Genomic DNA, 21036 nt, shown 5'->3' on the forward strand with positions numbered 1-21036 from the left:
TCCTCCCAACCCACCACTGCCCCCTCGACTGACAGCTGACCCCACCTTACTATCCCTGCCCGTCTAATAGGTGTAGCAAGACTGTCCTTCAGACACGGAGGAAGCCCCAGCGAGTCCCAGATTGGGGCAAACCGAGAGTAATAAGGCAACCCCACCCTATCTCTGATCGCTTTCCACACATTGGCCAGGGATAGTAGGATCTTTAACCTCACCTTTTTGAAGAATTTCCGGTCTCCAAATTTAAAAAGAAAACCGTCAGGTGGCAAATCAGCCCCGTTCAGCATGGCCTTAAACATTTTACCAATCGATGTACTTGATGGGGTCTTCAGCAACATCCTGGAGTACGATAACTGAAACGCCCAGGCATAGTATTGTAAGTCTGGGAGTGTGAGCCCCCCCTTCTCCCTCCTCCTTCTCAGTTTTTTCCAGGCTAGTCTGGTGGCTTTATAATTCCAAACAAAAGAGCTTATATCTTGTTGACACTTATGAATTTGTTTCTGACCGAAAGCTAGAGGGATGGTATTAAAGATAAACGTGTACTTGGGAAGGATGGACATTTTTACTAGACTGACTCTTCCCAGAATTGTCAATGAAAGAAAGGCCCAGGTTTTTAGTAATGCCCGACAATCTCGTGAAACCCGTTCCAAATTAGTGGACGCGATTTTATCTAAATCCTGGGTGATCCTAATTCCCAGGTAGCGCATGGATGAAGTAACGGCCATCTTTGGGTTTTGGATGTTCCAGGTCATTACCTTGGTCTTTCCTTCATTGATTTCACATCCCGAAATCTGCCCGAATTCCCTCGCTCTCGTAATAATAACGGGGAGGGCCTGCACAGGGTCCGATCTATATACTATTATGTCATCCGCATAGAGTCCTATCCGCTTAGCCCAGCCTCCAAACTCAAAAGAGGGAATGTTGTTATCATCTCTCAAAATTTGGCTAGAAGTTCTATATACATATTAAATAGGAGAGGGGAAAGCGGACAACCCTGTCTGGTACCCCTCGTGATTTTAAACTGTTCAGTGTGAACTCCGTTGACCAGAAGTCTGGCCCTTGGGTCGTTGTAGAGAAGCGAGATGGCACGACGGAAATTATCGCCTAAGTTAAATCTCCTCAGCACCGCGGCCAGGTAGGGCCAATTGACCCTGTCAAAAGCTTTAGTGGCATCCAGGGTGAAGGTGGCCAATGGGAGACAGAATGAGGTGGCTATATCTATTGCTCCGACCAGGTCATGGGTAAGATCCGCTAGCTGTCGCCCTCTTATAAATCCCTTCTGGTCCTGATGGATTATTGAACCAATCTCACTCCCCAACCTTCCCGCAAGAATGGCCGCAAAGATCTTAAAATCATTATTTAGGAGTGAGATTGGTCTGTAGGACCCGCAATCGGCCGGGTCCTTGCCAGGTTTGGGGATCAACACAATCGTAGCCTCATTCCATGAGTCTGGCGGGACCATACCATCTAAGAATATAGCATTAAAAAGGGCAGTCAAAGATGGAACTATGGCTGAACCCAAAGCACTATACACCTCCCCTGGAATGCCATCCGGGCCCGCGGCTTTCGCTCGCTTCAGTTGTTTGATGGTGTTACTAACTTCGTCCTCAGTTATAATGGTCTCCAAGCGATCGCGCTGGTCTGAAGAAAAGGTAGGGAGGTGGGCCCGGTCTAACCATACCTCCCTAGCCTCCCTGGCCAGTTGGTCATCGACAATATCCTCCTTATAGATGTTTTGAAAGAACTCATGAAAGGCGTTCCCTATTTCTATAGTAGTGGATCTGACCCTGGCTTCCCATGCCATTTTTATTTCCTTGATAAATTTCTTGGCCTGGTCTGGTTTTATTTTCCACGCCAAGATTTTACCAGCCGCCTCTCCGTATTCAAAATGTGAAAGCTTGGATGCCTCCCATCTCTTGGCCACCCTGTCCTGAAGTAGGTCTTCAAGCTTTACCTTCAGTGCTACACGCTTTACCTGGTCCTCCGCTGAGAGTGACCCAAAATTCAACTCAAACTGCCTTAGTTCCTGCTCTATATTGGAGACTGCTTTTCTATAAACTTTACACCTATGAGAAGCTCTGTTTGTTATACAGCCTCTTAGGAAAGCTTTCAGTGTTTCCCATACAGTGGCTATTGAAGCGGTGTTGATATTGATGTCCAAAAATATGCATACCTCAGCAACAAGAAAGCAGATTTCGTCCTCCTCAAGCAGAATCGTCCGGTCGAAGGACCAAGAACTTTGCCTTCTCTGTTGGTGGTGTGACAGGGTGAAAGCAATAGCAGAATGGTCAGAGAGGTGAGAGGGGATGTATGTTATATCCTTCAAGTCATCCTTCAACTTATAACTGAAGAAGGCGTAGTCAATTCTTGACTTGTGTTTATACTTGTGGTTATGAAATGAAACCCCTGGGATGTTACCCGCTCTCTGCCTCCATTCATCCACCAACCCCAGATTCGACAAAATAGATATAAGAGTTTGCCTGGATTTAGAGGGAGTTATTGCTCTTCAGTTAACAGATTTGTCCAATTTGGGATTTAGGACAATATTGAAATCTCCCACCCAGACAATGGGGTCCTGGCGTGAAATCAGGCAATTCTGGATTTTATTCAGAAATGATGGGTCATCTTGATTCGGGCCGTAGTAACCCACTAGGGTATAAACTACCCCTTCTAACTGCACTTTTGCCAGTAGCCATCTACCACTAAGATCATCTTTCTGTTCCATGATTTGGGCACAGATCTGCTTTTTAAATAATATAAGAATCCCACGTATATTAGCATTGTGGTCCGTGCATATGAATTTGTCCACCCACTTCAGGTTTTTCAACATATCCTTGACCTCGTGTTTTAATAGGTGGGTCTCCTGGATGACTATTACCTGCGCGGGAGAGTCTTTTAAATATTGTAGGATTCTATGTCTTCTGGCTCTCACCCGCAAGCCATTGACATTCCATGATAAAAACTGCAGCCCCATCATGGTAGATCAATCTTTCCTCCCATCATTCCATCCCCAAAACCAAACTCTCTAGAACCGTCCACCGACATCCCCCAACCTGGAACCCTATAAAGGCTAGTGCATTTAACATAGAGAACGCTGAGACAAACTTGTGAGGACTTTTTAACTTTTGCCCCCCCCCCCACCCCCCCCCCTGGAAAACCCTCCCTTATTAACTCTGGCAAGATGTGTTGCCAGTTTGCGTCAGAAAAAGACCATACCTGAGCCCCCGCAGCGCTAAATGGAAAGGGGAACCAGCGTTCCTCCACCTCAGAATCTATGATGCGAAGAACTTAGAAAATATGGTGATGACAAGATGAGATCCATGCAAAAAGAGAGGGGACCTCACCCCTTACTACCAAACTTAACTTGACGTGGTTATCACCCATTAAGAAATAAAAACACACCTTTTTTCTCCCTTCTTTTTCTTCCCTTTTTTTTTCCCTTTTCCCTTTTAAAGTGTTCCTTTGACTCTTTTTCACCATATCCCTCCTACTTACTGTGCTGTGTCCCTAACCCACCTACCTCATGAAAATTATGTAATCTAGTCTGACCTTGCTTCCCCCTAGATATGAAGGCACTATCAAACTGGGGCGATTTATAAGATTCTTCTGCTTGTTTTTCCCCTTTATGTTTTTTTTTTTTTTTTTTTCCCCTATCTCATCACCTCTGCTTTGTTATTTGTTACAAAATATTTTGTTAGTTTACAGTGGGCTTAGAGTCAAACCATTACTTACCATTGGTTAGCTTCATTGTCGCGCACATTCGCTTGCTCCAAATTTTTATAATGTTTGGGCTTCACTTTCTCTTCTTGGGGTTGTTCTTGCTCTGGAGCATGGACCTATTACTTATGTCCTCCATTGCTTTGTTTTCAGATGCTACTTCTTTCTCTTTCTTTATGCACTCTACAAGAGTGCATGTGTTTTTCTGCTGTCTCCATTGTGTTTGTCTCACCTTCTACTGCGCTTGTTGCCTGTGAGTTTCCTCCCAGCTCTCATGTGCTAATAACAACCCAGCATTGATTTTTTGCCTGGATACTTTTCCCCCCACCTCTGTGTTGCGGCCTCTCGCTCTCTCTCTGTTTGCTCCCCCCTTATGGTCCTTACCTTTGGCTTCCATGTTATTTCCCCTATCCATACCCCTACTTTGCTTCACACACCCCCTCCTGTCGCTTCCACCCTCCATATTACCTTCTGCTATGTTGTTCCCCTCTTGTTGCTTCCTTCTGCTCAGTGTTGTTTCCCCCCACCAGCACTATTTTCTTTTTTCGGCAAACAGAAGAAAAGCGCTTCAATCATTATTTAGGCACACAATGAATGGTGAAGACACCTACAAAATGGTGCCGTCAGCCGAATATGGTTTTATTGACCATGCTACACAGCATCGGGGATGCTGTACACTACAGAATGAGTAGAACCATCAGCAAACCCAGTAGGTCCCAAAGGGAGACCATTTGGATTGCCAATGTTTGTTCAATATGAAAAACAAAGCATCACAATTTAAAGTGCTTAATAATCGTCCCTTAGTTGATACCTATACCAAATTGTTGTGAATTCACGGTGTTGATATGCAATATACGTGAGTGGGCAAAAACCTGAATATAGCGCTCTATCAGTGAGGTCTATGTGTATTCGACTCTTCATGAAATTAAGCAGAATTGTGAAAGTTTCATTAGAGCAAGTAATATCACATTATCTCTCATTTTCAGTTTTGCAATAAAAACACTGTGCTGTGAATTATAAGGATATTTTAAATTATCTTTCGGTCAATTAAGGTAGAGCAATAGTCACAATGAGCGTCTAAATTACACACCAGTTAGTTTAATTGGCCAGTTACATTTTAATAATTCTCATTTTGAGATAATGTGCCACAATGTTTCAGAGCTGTAAAAGAGTTCGGCAAAATCCAATTAGTCAGTAATAATGCTGTTCACTTCCACATGTGAAGTTATGGGCTGTAAATGCATTATTTAATTTGGGTAAATAATGGAATTAAAAAAATCTGAAAATCACACTATTGGAAATTTACTTTTCTCCAAAAATGAATTGCCCATTGAATGCTTCTTTTTGCATTTTTATATCAGAAGTTGGCCTGCAAAAAATCTGAAAATCGTAGACACCAGAAGCATTCACAATTTCATAGCTATGAATTATGGCACAGTGGCCAGACTTCTGCTGTGGCTTCGCCACCCAGGACAAATGTACGTGATGTCACTGGGTGGAACTTCAAAAAAAAAACTGCACAAGGTTGTAAAACTAACGAATCCGACGAGCAATACTGGCCAGTAAACACGGTTTATAGTGAATTATAAAATGTTTTACAAGCACGAACAAGAATCACACAAAAAAGCAAATTGATTGCAATTATAATCTTTCCTGAAACTTATGATGCAGTGAATGCCTGTTTGGAAATTGCTGGCAGACAACACCTTCGCAAACTGTACCAACGTGATTGAATAATTTAAAGTTAATTCTTCTCCCAAACTCATGTGACTGATCATCCACAAAGTTATACTGAAGTGCGTTCATGATACCAGAAAGCTGTGTATATCTATTTATTAAACCATTAACGATAATGGGGCAACCCAGTAACCCTCAGAACCTGGGCGTGATAGTATATGCAAAAACAATGGTTCTGTCGGAATTTGAACGGACTAAATTAATAGGTACTGAATACACTTTTTAAATATCAAGGACGCACACATACCCAAAGAAACAGGACAGAATCCAAGTCACTTAATAGGATGATATTAATTGATGTATTGAGAGCACCAAAAATATTTACAGGGTAAACCAACCAAAAAACACATTCATAGTGAAACAATTGGTGAAACAGTGATACTTTGCACAAAACACATCACATGTAACAGATATGTACAATGGACAATACATAAAAATAATCAACAAACAAGGTCCTATTTACAATACATAAGCCACTTAAGGGTTCAGTTTCCTTGCTGTCTAAGTGGATTTGCATGTGACGCATAGGACATGTAACGTCGACGTTTCGACCCGAGGTAATTGTGCCAATTAATATGCATCAAAGTGGGTCTTCATCAGGACAAACGAGGTTGGGGACCTGTAAACGCAAAGAGTATGGTGTCAGGGCAGTGTGTGCGTTACATGTAAAGGAAATAACTAATTTCCCAATTCCGGTCACTTAGCTCACCTGGGGAACCGACTTAGTTATGAGGAAAATGATTCCTGTTGTCTTTAATGCAGATGGCCAACATCAAATGTGAAGATAATATTTAATTCCTGCAAGAGATTAGAGAGGAGGGACTATTGTAAAGACTGGACAGGCTGTGTGTGGAGATAATTAAAACATACCTGTTTGCACGCGAGAAGAACGTACCTCTGAGACGGGGATATTTGATTTAGAAGGGAGAGTGGTGCTGTCTCTACAATCGCCACGTACTGTGAACATAAAGGATAGAGGCGTATCTGAGAAATTGAACAAGGTAATCATCCAGAAACAAGATGCCTTGATATGCATCCTCTAAACATAGAAAGTAGTGTAACTGAGGTAGAGGACAATCAAAGGCCCGTAGCGCTTGAACAAAGTCGGGCCACATTCAGGGCATAATGTATATCCAATGCACAGAGATATAACGTACTGGTTGTTCCGGGCGCGAAAGCCCGACATGGCACAAACATGGTAGAGCTGCATGTTAGTAGCATAAAGTTCTAGTCGACCAAATACCCATATACGAGTAAAATCAACTTGGTTAAGGGTATTGCCATGTACACGGCAATACATTCAATATAGTGGATTAGTAGCCGTAACATGAAATACGTCCTGATATTAATGTCTCCTTCTTCGTATATGGGTACTTGGTCCAGTAGAAGGATATAACAATAATATATGGCAATACCCTTAACCAAGTTGATTTTACTCGTATATGGGTATTTGGTCGACTAGAACTTTATGCTACTAACATGCAGCTCTACCATGTTTGTGCCATGTCGGGCTTTCACGCCCGGAACAACCAGTACGTTATATCTCTGTGCATTGGATATACATTATGCCCTGAATGTGGCCCGACTTTGTTCAAGCGCTACGGGCCTTTGATTGTCCTCTACCTCAGTTACACTACTTTCTATGTTTAGAGGATGCATATCAAGGCATCTTGTTTCTGGATGATTACCTTGTTCAATTTCTCAGATACGCCTCTATCCTTTATGTTCACAGTACGTGGCGATTGTAGAGACAGCACCACTCTCCCTTCTAAATCAAATATCCCCGTCTCAGAGGTACGTTCTTCTCGCGTGCAAACAGGTATGTTTTAATTATCTCCACACACAGCCTGTCCAGTCTTTACAATAGTCCCTCCTCTCTAATCTCTTGCAGGAATTAAATATTATCTTCACATTTGATGTTGGCCATCTGCATTAAAGACAACAGGAATCATTTTCCTCATAACTAAGTCGGTTCCCCAGGTGAGCTAAGTGACCGGAATTGGGAAATTAGTTATTTCCTTTACATGTAACGCACACACTGCCCTGACACCATACTCTTTGCGTTTACAGGTCCCCAACCTCGTTTGTCCTGATGAAGACCCACTTTGATGCATATTAATTGGCACAATTACCTCGGGTCGAAACGTCGACGTTACATGTCCTATGCGTCACATGCAAATCCACTTAGACAGCAAGGAAACTGAACCCTTAAGTGGCTTATGTATTGTAAATAGGACCTTGTTTGTTGATTATTTTTATGTATTGTCCATTGTACATATCCGTTACATGTGATGTGTTTTGTGCAAAGTATCACTGTTTCACCAATTGTTTCACTATGAATGTGTTTTTTGGTTGGTTTACCCTGTAAATATTTTTGGTGCTCTCAATACATCAATTAATATCATCCTATTAAGTGACTTGGATTCTGTCCTGTTTCTTTGGGTATGTGTGCGTCCTTGATATTTAAAAAGTGTATTCAGTACCTATTAATTTAGTCCGTTCAAATTCCGACAGAACCATTATCTATTTATTAAATCAATTTTTATTCCACTAAGCGATTTCCAGATAGAAAATATTTTTTTATCAAAACTTGTGTTGAGGTACAGTTCTAAGATTGTTTTACCGTCACTGTGATCATAGAAGGTTGACAATTCTTCTATTTCTTTACATATTTATTATTCGGAAAATCAAAATTTACTCTATTGTGTCTTCTTGGCAAGATGAGCGTTCATTGCTCTGCCTGATACCTGGCAGTGGTGGTGGGATCCAGTATTTTCTAATGAAAAGTTAATTAACTAAAGAGTTCCATAAAAGAGACTATGATCCTCATTCCATAGGTGATGGCATCCCGGATTAAGTTGGTAAATCTGTAGTTACATATATCGCTGGAAAACCGCTGCTCCCTTTTTTGACATTTCAAATGCAAAAGGCAGGCAAAAGGGACAAGTGAAGACTGTGTTGGATATGGGGGAAAACATGCAGCAAAAAACAACTGCTATTTCCCTTTTACAAGAGCGCAACACGCAATGGGCCAGTATGTCTGCATCACAGACAGACCGACATAGGCATCATTAACACAATGTGGAAACTGTGATGAAAGAGGTCCTTAGCTCGCATTCCCAAAGAGAGGGCGGGATACAATTCTAGATCCTAAAGCATTTACTCCAGGACCTCTTAATCCCTATGATCACCCTTTGGTTTGGAGGAATTTGTATCAGACTTTTCCAACTAGAACACAAGGTGTAAGTATGGTTCAATAGAAATTGAGTGGATTTTTGACATAAACTTTGTCATCTTCAGTGAAAACCTTGAGTCCATGGAACTACCTGGGCAATAAGACTCAGAATTAGGGCCAGCTTTAGCACTGGTGGCGCCTGGTGCGACAATCATTTTTGGCTCCCCACAACCCATGACTGCCTCCTCGGATTCTCTTACTACTACTGGGAAAAAGTGGCCCTCATCTCTCCAATCAGAAGTTATAGCTGAACACAGCGCCGCCCCCACCCCGAGATCAGCACCCCCTCCACAGGTCAGCACCCAGTGCGGCTGCACCGGTGGCACTGCCCTAAAGCTGGCCCTACTAAGAATAACCATTTCCTCAGTACGTCTTAACTTCTTTGGAGCTTCTCCATTGTTAAAGCTTGAATTCCTGTTAACGCTGCACCCCTCGAGTCAGTGCCCCCCCCACATTGTTAAAACCAAGGGTGGGGAATTATCAAATCCGCATTGGGCACTAAGAACAAGGACCCAAGTCTCTTACTGGCCTTAGCTGCATGTCACCCTTTTCAGAGTTCTCTGGCGGTCTTATTGTGGCACATTGCTTTCACAGGAGGTTAATCACCTATATTTGTGTGAGCCTACACAAAAAGGTTTCTAATTATCAAGCCCTGATTTTATTAGCCTCCTCACCGTCTCTATTGAGGAGCCTAAGTAATAGGTGAAAGATTTTTCTTAAGAATAAGGATCTGAAAATGATCGAATTTGACTATTAGTCATACAAAGACTATCATCAGCCCGAGACTTTAGACCTCTATCAGAAGGATATTGACTTTAGTTTGACAGTGGAAGTTAACTCAGTAACCAACTACATAATCTAAAGACTCCGAATCCAGTACAGAATTGAGGCGCAATATATAGCATCAATAAAACGTACTGTACCTACTAGTTACCCCTACCAAATTCACCATTCAATTGAACAATGATCAAACAGGGTGCCAGAACCTCCGTACACCTTCTAAGGAAATTTGTAGCTGTTGGAGTGGTTTTACAGATATCATCAAGGGTGTTTTCACAAATTTCCAGCTGTTACATATAACACTTATCAGATATATTTTTGGAAAGAGAAAAGGGAAAGGAAACGTGGATAAAGATCTGGATATTGTCAATCTGCTGTAGGCACACTCAGAGAGTTATAGGAAGAATAGGATTTTTTATCTCATTTGTTGTCAGAGGTATAGTGTGAGAGAAGTGCAGACAGTATTGCAGAATATTGCGCCATAAAAGATGGCTTGTTTTCTTGTATGTACTTTAAGGGCATTTCGTAAACCCGTCCTGCACAATTGCACAGACGTTTGGGTATGAAGGGTTCCTTTTGTGGTTCTAGAGTGGAATCTGGTAGACCAGTTATTTGAGTGCCACCCCTGTCTATGTAGGGAAGTGTGAGTGCATTGTTTGTAAGGTAGAAGTTATTGATTGATAGGAGACAGTGCTGGTACCAAAAGGCATTGTGTTGTTTCAGAGCATGCCACCAAGTGTTTAGTGTTGACTGATACTTGCCTTTAGAGTGGAGCCCTACTGCAAATCTACTCCACTGCTGTTAGAATTATGCCTTTGACACTTAAACTATTTAAATACAGTTTTTTAAGAAAGTTACCTTCCATCCAAAGGAAGCCCTGAATGATAGTAGTCCTGTAGCTGTTTAGGTTAGAGTTAAGAAAATGCAAGCTATTTGCAAAGACAGATTATCTCATTTTCCAGTCAGCGAGTAAGAGCCCAACGGGGAATCTAACAGAACAAAGAGAAATCCACGATCCACCAACCCTGCAGGAGAAGCTGATGATCATTAATGAACCCTGCCCAAGGGGATCCGAAGACGCAGGAAAGACATCTTTGTGCGAAAGTAAGACACCTTTGCGAGAAAGTGAGACCCCACAGGTCAAACGCCTGATAGAATTTGTCTCAAGCAAAGTGGAAAAGGAAAAAGTGGGAAAAACCAACTTCAACAAAGATGCAGGAAAGAAAGCCTTGACAGAAAACAAAACCTTATTAATCAAAAGCCCAACAGTCCAAGCAGCAGATAGTACGGAAAAGTTAAAACCAAGAAAAACGACACGAAGGACCCCGCTGTTGTAAAAGTATTAAAAATACCGTCAGAAGTAGCCGACATTAACCTTAAAGCAGAAATAGTAAACCAGGCGAGTAATGATCCCCAACCACCCCGAACTTTGCAGAGGATGGAAACAGAGTTAAGAATCGAAACATCTCAGAACACGTTTTGGCAGAATGACTCAAAAACAATTCTATTTATTCCAGAGTTCAAATCAAAAGGTCGGGGAGATATTTTAAACAGAAGCAACATTCTCCAATTGCTAACCTCCATCAGTAACATAGCCGGCATTGTCACTCAAGACCTGGAATCCGGAGAATTTGAACGATTTAAACATCTGTCGGAACAAGAAATAACAAAAACTACTTGGACCACAGGGGAAATAGTGGAGGAAACTTTAAAGGAGGATCACCAATTAGAAGCATGGGGGATCCGTATAAAACTGTATCACAATGTTGGCTACCCTGAGCCATTATTTCAACATCACCAAGAACACAAAGAAAATTTGTCAAGAAGAATAAGGTCCGGTGGGCCGACAAAATCTGTGCTAAAAGGGGCCCAAAGCATTTCTGTAGAAGCCATGGTCAGTGACACCCCGAGTGTTTGGGACAAATGTGAGAAAGACGCATCAAAAGACTGATCCTGGGTAGCAAAATCTATTAACAATAGACCCTCAGGCCCATGACGGATCACAGAACAAGAAAAGAAGGTTCCACAGCTAAAACTTGGCTCCTGGAACATAAACGGCCTAGGATCTAAAGCCATGAATAAAGACTTATTCATGTACTTCCAGCAGTTTGACTTAATCCTACTTCAAGAAACCTGGTTGGAAGAGCAATTCCACCTACAAGGCTACAAGTCGTATCACCTTCCAGCCAGCAGAAGCTCGAAGTTTGGTCACCTGAAAGGAGGCCTTACCATGTATACCTCAATAAAAACCATAAATACAGCCTAAGAACTGACGATGAAAAACATCAAACAATGGAATTAACGTAATACAGATGGAGATAGCAGGCCCCAGAAAAACAAACAACAGCTAATACTGGTTAATACCTATCTACACCCAAGTGGGAAAAACATTGGTGCAAAATCTCTGGTGTCAGAACTGACGAGGCTCATCACTGAAGAGGCGATATCGAACTAGATTTTCACAGGAGACTTCAATATGTTCCTTTCAGGAAATGCTGATAATGACCAGCTGTCAGAAGATCAACTGCTCGAATGGGCGATCCCACCTCAGAAAGAAAGCAAGTGAGGGAAACAAACCAAGGTATCCAAAGAATTACTGATGAACTTAACAAGTCTGGGTTTGATAGCATTAAACGGTAGATTTCCTGGCGACCGCCCCCAAGCAGCAACTTACCATAACTCAGTGGCAAGCACAGTGATAGACTATACTTTCCTATCCCTATCACTCTTTAAATCAGTTAGTGATTTTAAGATTGGAATGTTAGATTGCAGTGACCATCTGCCACAAGAGCTTGTACTTATGGCTCAGGCAACAGCATTTACCTTCCCAATTGATGCTCAAAACTCAACAGTAACATCGAATTGCAAGAGAATTAAATCCAAAACGATTGATCCTGAAAAACTTTTGGCGGAGGCAAAAACTTGCTGGGAAGAAAACAAATTGCAGAACGGCAATGGCATTAATGCCTGTGAGAGTTTCTTGAAAAACATCAGCCTAGTTAACCAGCACAAGCAACAAGCGGAATTAAGGTCCGACAAGAATTATCCCTCGGGCGCATAAACAATCAAAGAATGCATCTTTCAACAACCCAAACTTGCAAATTAAGGCAAATAAAAAGGGACATTAACAGAGCAAGTCGCAGACTGCGTCAAAAGGGCCCCAACATCAGTACACAGTCAGAATTGAGGAAGCTAAAGTGCAGCAAGAACAAAATCATTTGGCAAGAGAAAGAGGAATCCACAGAGAAGACATGGGCCAAATTATTATATGATGCAAAATCTAACAACAGTGCCAGATTTTGGCATACAGTGAATAATATAGACTACCCAACGGCTTATGAAATCAACTCTTATATAACAGAGGAAGCCTGGGTTAAAGTACTTGTTGCATCATTTTAACAAAGAGGCCGACAAAATTATTCAAGATATCGTGGCCCCCCAGCCATGTGGGTCAGGGTCAAACATGTGCATTGATGTCATTTCCCAGGGTGTACCTTTTTGTGCGATCAATGTCCCTACATTCATCCATACTTTTATACTTGATTGAACATAGACATGACACATCTGTGTGATTTGGAATCTTTTATTCACATTCTGTGGAGTGTCGGAGATGGAGCAGTACATGGCCATGCCAACACCACATTACATGGTTGGCCAGAGGAGGGCCAACCAGAGTCCTTGGGGGAATGAAAAGTTAATCGGAAGAGAAAGAGTTCAGTCCACAGCCTGATTGCTGTGTCATTGGTGACCAGAGCAGATTTGGCAGTCCATGTCGTGGACCAGGTGAATGTCGCAGATTGTTACGGGGGGACAGTGGAAGGTGTGGTCCCAGGGCATGATTCAGAGGGCTGAACCAGGCAGGGATAGCCCATATGGCAGGGATGGATGCTACTACCTCCTTTCCCACACAGTCATTGCCATCCACATCTTACTCCTCTGATATGTCTTCTGTGTCCGGTGTGTCAGGTGTGTGTGGTGGTGTTATGGCTGCATCACTGTGTGCCACTGACACATCAGGGGGCAAAGGTGGTAGGTCTGCATCACTGTGTGCCAATGACACATCAGGTAGCAGAGATGTGTGTGTCGAAGTTCCTGCAGCAGTCATCTGGGACAGGCTCTGTGGCAGCAATGGCAAGATGAGGATCTGCAGCGCATGGAAGATCCCAGCTACATTTCTCTGGGGTTCAGCCATGGCAGCCATCCTTCCAGCCTGCATCCACTCCATGTTCCCATTGTCCCCCCAGCTGTGCCAACTCTGTGCTGTCATCACTGGAGCCTGTCTGACTAGACAGTTCTTGTATCCGAGTAATGACTCCAGCGAGGTCAGCCAAGAATTGTTGTACAGCATGGAACAGACAGTGGGTGTCCGTTAGGTACTGTAAGTGGTCCCTGATGGGACTTATACACCCACGTATGGCATCTAGTTTGGCTGCCATGAGGTCGAAACCCACCCGCACCTGTTCAGCCAGCTCCTTCCGGCAGTCTGACACACGGCGTTGGAATGCCATGTGTCTTTCCGTGAGGTGGTGTGAGCCAGCCATGGTGGTGGGTGCTTCCTGCTGGGTGGTCTGTGCAGGGGGTGAGGTCACCTCGATGCAGCTGGGCTGCCCTGCTCCTGGAGGTGGGGTGCAGAGGATGTCTACAGGCGGTTGGACGGTGCCGGAGCAGATGGCCAGGGGGTCCTCTTCATCATCACCGGAGAGATGTCTGGTCTGCTCTGCAGGAAGTGTTGATTGTTCCTCTGCAATGTAAAGGGAAGATGCAGGTTGACAATGTGTTCTATGTATGTTGACGCATTGTACATGTTTCCGGAAAGACAGCATGACAATGTACATTGTGACTGTTTTGGAGGAGCTGGCTATTTGATGGGAGACAGTGGACATTTCGACTACATGACGGATGTGAGGTTGTACTCTTACATTATCATATCACAGTTTCCTGCAACGCCACATGTGATTGGCCAGTTTCTACGCACAAGTAGCACCAGTTGTGTCCTCTGTCCTGTATTGCAAGTGATTCACTCTGTACCACATTGTCAGCATGTTGATGTGCTGTGATTGCTATGTGTGTGTGCTGCATTGTGGGATAGTCGCCCCTGCAGCTCTGATTCAGCGGACCCTTATCCCTTTGAGGCGGTGTGCCTTAGACTTGTGTGCTTTTACGGTGCTGAGATGTTGGCAGCTTGGGTCATCTGTGCTCTTGGACAGTTTTTGTACTGTTGTGCATTATTTGTCTGCAGATGTGTAGTTGACTTCAGGTTTTTTTTTGTGCATGTGGATGTGTCAGAGTGTGACCTGCTCCTTTGAGGATGTGATCCAAACTGGGCCAGCTCAGTGTTGTGTTGTGCACCATGTCATGTATTTTAACTGCAGCCATGCTGTCGGTCATGCAGTGTCACTTGCATTGTCAGTGTGGCTCACAGAGCCGTTGCTTTGCTGGATTCCGAGCGAACATTCACCACTAATTACTTTTTTATGATGATTGAATCACATTTAATATACAATTTCAAAAGATGGAAATGCTTCAAATGCAATATAAAGTCAAAGTATTTGTTAGTGGCAACACAGTTGCTTCAATAAATTGCAGTGCAATCAATATTTACAGTGCTCTTGGTGTGAGGGAAAAAAGAAAAAGTAGGGTAAGTAGTGGTGAGTCAGTGAGTGAGGGACAAGATAAAGGTATAGTGACATATATACATCATTAATGAACGAGGTACAACCTTTCCAGCCTAACATACGTCAATTGTTCCTGGATATACACACAGCTCAAATGTACATATTATTTATAAAAGTCAGTCTTTTGAGCTTGTATTGGGGTTGTATGTTGTCACTACTGAGCCGAACGGTTGTCATTTAGATCCTATGAGGATTGATTCCCCTGCGCGAGAGATTCTACTACCTCGCTAGCTACCCTTCAATGACAGAGCCACGTATAAGCTCTCAATAACCTTGATTGCACAGTGTCCGTGCCATTCAAACAAGTGCTCTTCTCAGTTTTGTCCTGATGAAGACCCCAACGTGAGGACAGAAATCACCCTCAACCTCAGGGGTCAAAACGTTGACAACATACAGCCCCAAAACGTGTACCGTGGTACAATGACCATCATTGTACCACGGCACATGGACCTTGCAGCCTTGCCGTCAACACGCATCTATCGTGGATTGCGTTTTTATCATCAACTTAGATAATTTCTGAGACAATTAAGCGGACATCCTGCAAAATGCTAGCCCGCTCCCCCCATTAGGCACGATCGAGTGGCTTCCTATTCGAAATCCACACCAGACCTTGACCTACATTTCGCTCCCTCATCGAGACCGTCAGTTTACTGTTCACACAGGGAACCCGGCTGGGTTTCCCTGTAAGTAAATTCTTCTTTAATTTTTCATAGTTGGCACTTCTTCTTCATCACGTATACTGTGCGGTTAACAGTCCAGATGTCCCCAGTACCATAGGTCCTGATGAGACCCCACATCCTAGAGAGGAAATGCCGTCGACACTTTTTTGAAAGCGAACCACTGTCACAGCACTTATTATTGTGTAAAGTTGCTATATATATTTGAGGAAATTATAAATATGGTCATTTTCAGTGAAAAACTATATGAAACCTTGTAAATACTGTCACGTTTTGTCACTAAACTGCTAGGTTCATGCTTCACTTGGGACACCCATTCACAACTGTGTTTTACTTCTTTTTTTGCTTAAAATTGTTGATCTATATTGTGTAAATATTACAAACATATGTGTATAAACTAAATCCTTAGTGTGTCTGGTCCCTCTTTCTATGACATCAATATAATCCTTTAAATCGCGATTGCGCACAAATATAATTACATATAGTTGTATACTATTCCACAGGAACCATTCTTTCCCTGTAATAAAAGAAAACTACATTGAGACACTCACATGGTTTCAATGTTAACGTCTGAATCTGAAGTGCATGGATGCCATGTTAAAGCCAGTCTCTGTATAATCATCTACAGTTAAAATGTATTCCATCTTGTGCCCCTCCTCATAGAAGAACTTGCTGTGTGCATGTTGGAAATGGCCGTTTTTGCAGGGTTATCCCCCAACTTTTTAGTTTCTTCCTCCTACTTTTTCCTGACCTGTGTTTGTTGACTGTAGGACTCTGGGCACTTTACCACTGCCTAATAGTGCTAAAGTCCATATGCTTTCTGGGTAAATTGTTATTGTGATTGGTTATCCTTGATTGGAATATTTGTTTTACCAGTAGGTCCCTAGTAAAGTGCACTGAGTGTGCCAGGGCTGGTAAATCAAATGCTACTAGTGGGCCTACAGCACTGATTGTGCAACCCACATGAGTAGCCCTGAAAAGATGTCTCAGGCCTGCCACCGTGGTGCCTGTGCGCAGTCTGTTAACTGCTATGTCGACTTGGCAAGTGCACCCACTTGCCAGACCCTACCCTTCCCTTCTCTTACACATTAGATGCCCCTATAGTAGGCCCAAGGCACCCCCTGGGCAGGGTGCAGTGTAAGAGAAAGGTAGGACATGTACTGGTGTGTGTAACATGTCCTGATAGTGAAATACTGCCAATTTCGTTTTTCCCTTTTGAAAGGACGGAATGGGGAATGCTTTGTAACATTTTACAAGCTTATCTTCCCATAGGGATACGATAGTAAAATGGAGTTTGGTATCCCTGAACTCAGGATTTAATAACACATCTTTTAGTAAAGATGGTTTTTAAATTGTGTGTTTGAAAATACCACTTTTAGAAAGTGACTATGTTCTTCTTCAACCATCCTGTGTGCCTCTGTATGTTTGTGGATTGACTGTCTGGCTTTGGAGTGACAGGGGCTGGGGAGGTGCAGTGGCTCCAAGAGTCTGGATGGGTCAGCACTAAGCTGAATAGGCCTGATCTGCATTTGGAGTGGTAAGAGGAGTAGCACCTGTACCTGAATAGGGCTGTGCCTGCCTTCAACAATGCTGGCTTTGCCCCCCTGTGGTGTGTCTGGAGCCAAGGCTCACACTGACAATGGATGTTGTTGTGCACTTGCAGATTGCCCCCCATAACTGGCTTGAACTGGGCTCAGAGCCTCTTGCACAAAGAGAACAAAGACATTTTGGGATATAAGTATCAGATCTAAAAACCCAGACTTTATATCATCCTTGGAATTCAAGAGAAACCTTTGCCAAGGAGAAGAGCTGGAGAGACTGAGGAGAAGTACTGCCCTTACCGTGTGTCTGGGGTTGGCCTGCAGTTGCTGTTTCTGCCAATGAAAGGAGAAGGACTTTGTTGTGTGCTGTGTTCCCTGCTTGAAGGAGATCTCCAAGGGCCTGAAGTGAGCTGGCCTCCTGTTCAGAAGTCTCAAGGACACAAAGACTTCATCCCCTGCTCCCCTGCACTCTGCTGTTGTGAGTTCTGACCTGCATTGAGGTGCCTGGGCCAGTTTTGGGCCTCTGGAGGTTGTTTCTGCTGTTGGGAGCTGGAAGAAACCTAAGAGAAGCAAGAAGACCTGTTTCCAATGCTGTCAGCAACGCTGCTGTGACGCCGAGACCTGCACCGAGGACGGGGAGCCGCTCGCGAAGTGAACGACGCATTGCCTGGCCTGCTCCGCAGCTCTAATGCCCTCTGACGCCAACAGTGATCGGCAGTGCCCGACGCCAGCGTTCACATCGACTCCGTCATCGCCAGCACCTACATCCGTTATCGCGGTGCCGATACCTACCGAGGGCGACTCTACGAACTTGCCAACGTCGCATCATCAACGGAGCCAACATCGGCCATTTTCGACGTTGTGCATCATCACCGACTTTGTTTCCAAGGTACTGTTTGTTTGGAGGTCTGTGTGACTCCACACCCGACGCCGCAATCCTCGTGGTCGGCGCCGAACTTTAGATTTCTTGCTATCACAACATTGTAATAGCCCCAGTTGGTGCTATTTGATTTCTACAAGCTTATTTTTGCAATATCCTTTTGAAAGTCATTTTTCTGGATATATGTATGTTGGATTTTTGTTGTTTTGGTCTTGTTTAGTTTAGATAAAGATATTTTATTTTTCTAAACTGGTGTGGTGTCCTTTTGTGGTGTTTTCACTGTGAGTGTTGGTACAAATACTTTACACATTACCTTTGGGATAAGCCTGTCTGCTCGTGCCAAGCTACCAAGGGGGTGAGCAGGGGTTATCTAGAGTGCGTTTCCACCTTACCCTGACTAGAAGCAAGGGTCCCTATTTGGACAAAGGTACCTACCTCTGCCAACTAGAGACCCCCATTTCTAACAGTGCGCTTATCAAGCAAAGTACATATATACATATATTTGACACAAAGTAGTGCACTACTGTAGCCATTGTCAACCCCCTAACTGTAGATCTACTTGTTGGAACATCTTTCAAATATTCTGACTCTATAGCATTATCCTTCTTTTATTTCTACAGGGCAATTTCTTTCAGGTCCATCTAATGTATCTGCAATAGATCCGAGTAAAGAGCAAGTCATGAGTAGTACAGTAGCTCAAATATATATTAAAACGTTATTGAAGTAGACTATGGGTCAGGATAATCTGCAGATGTATCTTTCATGATGTACAATTTCAGTGAAATTGTATTCTGTGTTATCTGGTTCTCTGGGACCATTTATAGTTGTCTTATTGATCCAGTGTTAGACATAGTTATGCCAATGTTAATAATGTGATATGTAATAAATAAAGTTAGCAATCTAAAACTCAGTGCTAAGTGAAAGGATTAGTTTATGAATATAATTCATGCTTACTTCTCTTTTCTTTATCAAGCTGTCATGTGTGGAAGGAACACCTTATTGAACAACAGAAACATATCATACTTTTCAGAAGAAATATAAATGTACAGATGGACAACTGCATAACAAAGTTGTTAGACACCGAGACTCCACAGCGACAAAGTACAAAGCAGAAGACTAAATTGTTTTGTTTAAGAACAGTAATCCTTTTTGTGTTTCTTTCCACCTTCACGATTTTTAATCACCCAGGATCTTTCAAGATATCTCTGATTTAGATTCAAAATATTCCCGATTTGCCTAGGAAAAGCTACGTGATCGTAATATAATGTTTTGCATTTAGCCACTAAATTTTAATGCATTCAAAGGATGTTAGCAGGCATTTTTATATGTTGCCAGGAGCAACACTATGATTCTTCACAGTACCATGCATAGTGAGTTTTATGACCCCATATCGTTGAAATACTGCTTTCACTGAGACCATAAACTGTTTCTGGCTTGTGTGATGAATCAGTTGTGTGTGGTTTTGTGTCATTTTTATTATCCCTCTGTAAATAGTGTTTGAATTTTGAAACCTTAAATGTTTCCTTAATAATAGTTCCAGTCATGTTGGCTTCTCTTTGAGCGATGTGGTTATAGTAAAGAAATAAGGGTATCCCTGCATTTGTGTGTTAAATGTCTTACCTAATGCCACCAGGGACACGCTAACTGCAGAGTTCATTCACACTAAAACATGTGGTGTCTAGGTTCCACCAGTTATCTTGGTTTAGCCTCATTAGTGTTGGTGGTAGCAAAGTATTGTCAGTAAAACTATGTTAACTTTGTGATGTCAAATAGCTGTCACATTCAGTCAGTCACAAAACTTAATTTTGCATTAATTAAAATGCATAAAAGTACAATCAGGCATCAGGGTAGTGTGAAATCCCCTGGCTGACAGCCCAGGCATTCCTAAAGCAAGCAGCATAATAGGGGTCCAAGCCAAGTTCAGTAGACCTCATCCCCACCAAACAATAACTAAATGAGTATCAAAAAATCAGGAAGCTTATAGTTCAGCATGGGAAGATGGAATTTCTCTGATATTTGTGTAGCCTTCTACTATTGACTCCCTGCCTTAGGAGGCCAATACACACCCAGTAAACCTAATGGAAGAGTGAGTCCTCTGAATGGCTACTGATTTCTTGGGAGGGCAATAGTAGAAGTCCACACAAATATAATAGAAATTCCTTCTTTCCATGCTGAATCCTATTCGTCCTGCTCTTTATTTAGTCATACACTTGTCCTTTGGTGGCGATGAGGTCTGCTGAACTTGGCTCAGATCTATAGTATGCTTATTTACAAACACCATTCCATTCACTTCCATTGAATTTCCTGGTAAAATGGAACGTGTCGGACACATTAACTTTGGGCATGTGAAATGTTTATATCCAGAACCCTATTAGTTGATAGATGTAAGGCGGTTTCCCTGTCTGGTCGTATGTGCTCTTGTGTCATGAGACTGGGAATTATGAAGCCTTTTTTCTTCATGCTCTCACACTCTTTAACATTTTGTTGTGCCCACTAAGGCTAGCGTCTGCCTAGAAAAGGGCTGTGGGCTCTAAAGAACACTCAACTAACCCTTTTCCTGAGCTAAGTGTCTCTTTCCGAGGTCTGGCACAGGCAGCTACAGCTGTCTCACCTCACATACCTCATGCAACCTATTCAAAGAATGGCATTAAAACTCAGCCTTCTCAGGCATTGGCTGGACTCAGTGTCATTCATTGCATTCTTCAGCCATTGGTCAATTTTAATCACATTTATTATGAATACTGTTCTGTTGTATTCATTCCTACAGCGGTGAGCTGAGTCAACAATTGTGGGACAC

At 42.8% G+C, this 21036-nt stretch overlaps 1 protein-coding gene and 2 long non-coding RNA genes across 3 annotated transcripts in view; 2 read left to right on the plus strand and 1 right to left on the minus strand.

The window, feature by feature from the left end:
• GRIN3A (glutamate ionotropic receptor NMDA type subunit 3A) overlaps positions 1-21036 on the plus strand; it is a 567581-nt gene that overhangs the window by 141514 nt on the left and 405031 nt on the right. The window lies entirely within an intron of this gene.
• LOC146862101 (uncharacterized) lies at positions 5912-6406 on the minus strand. Its single transcript, XR_014978092.1, has 3 exons — positions 6347-6406; positions 6161-6249; positions 5912-6070 (listed from the first exon to the last, which is right to left on the minus strand). It is a non-coding gene; the product is annotated as an uncharacterized LOC146862101 (long non-coding RNA).
• LOC146862102 (uncharacterized) lies at positions 7186-7680 on the plus strand. The gene is made up of 3 exons (XR_014978093.1): positions 7186-7245; positions 7343-7431; positions 7522-7680. It is a non-coding gene; the product is annotated as an uncharacterized LOC146862102 (long non-coding RNA).

This window comes from Triturus cristatus, chromosome 2_2, assembly GCF_964204655.1.
Source record: "Triturus cristatus chromosome 2_2, aTriCri1.1, whole genome shotgun sequence".
In the NCBI taxonomy this organism is placed as follows: Eukaryota; Metazoa; Chordata; class Amphibia; order Caudata; family Salamandridae; genus Triturus; species Triturus cristatus.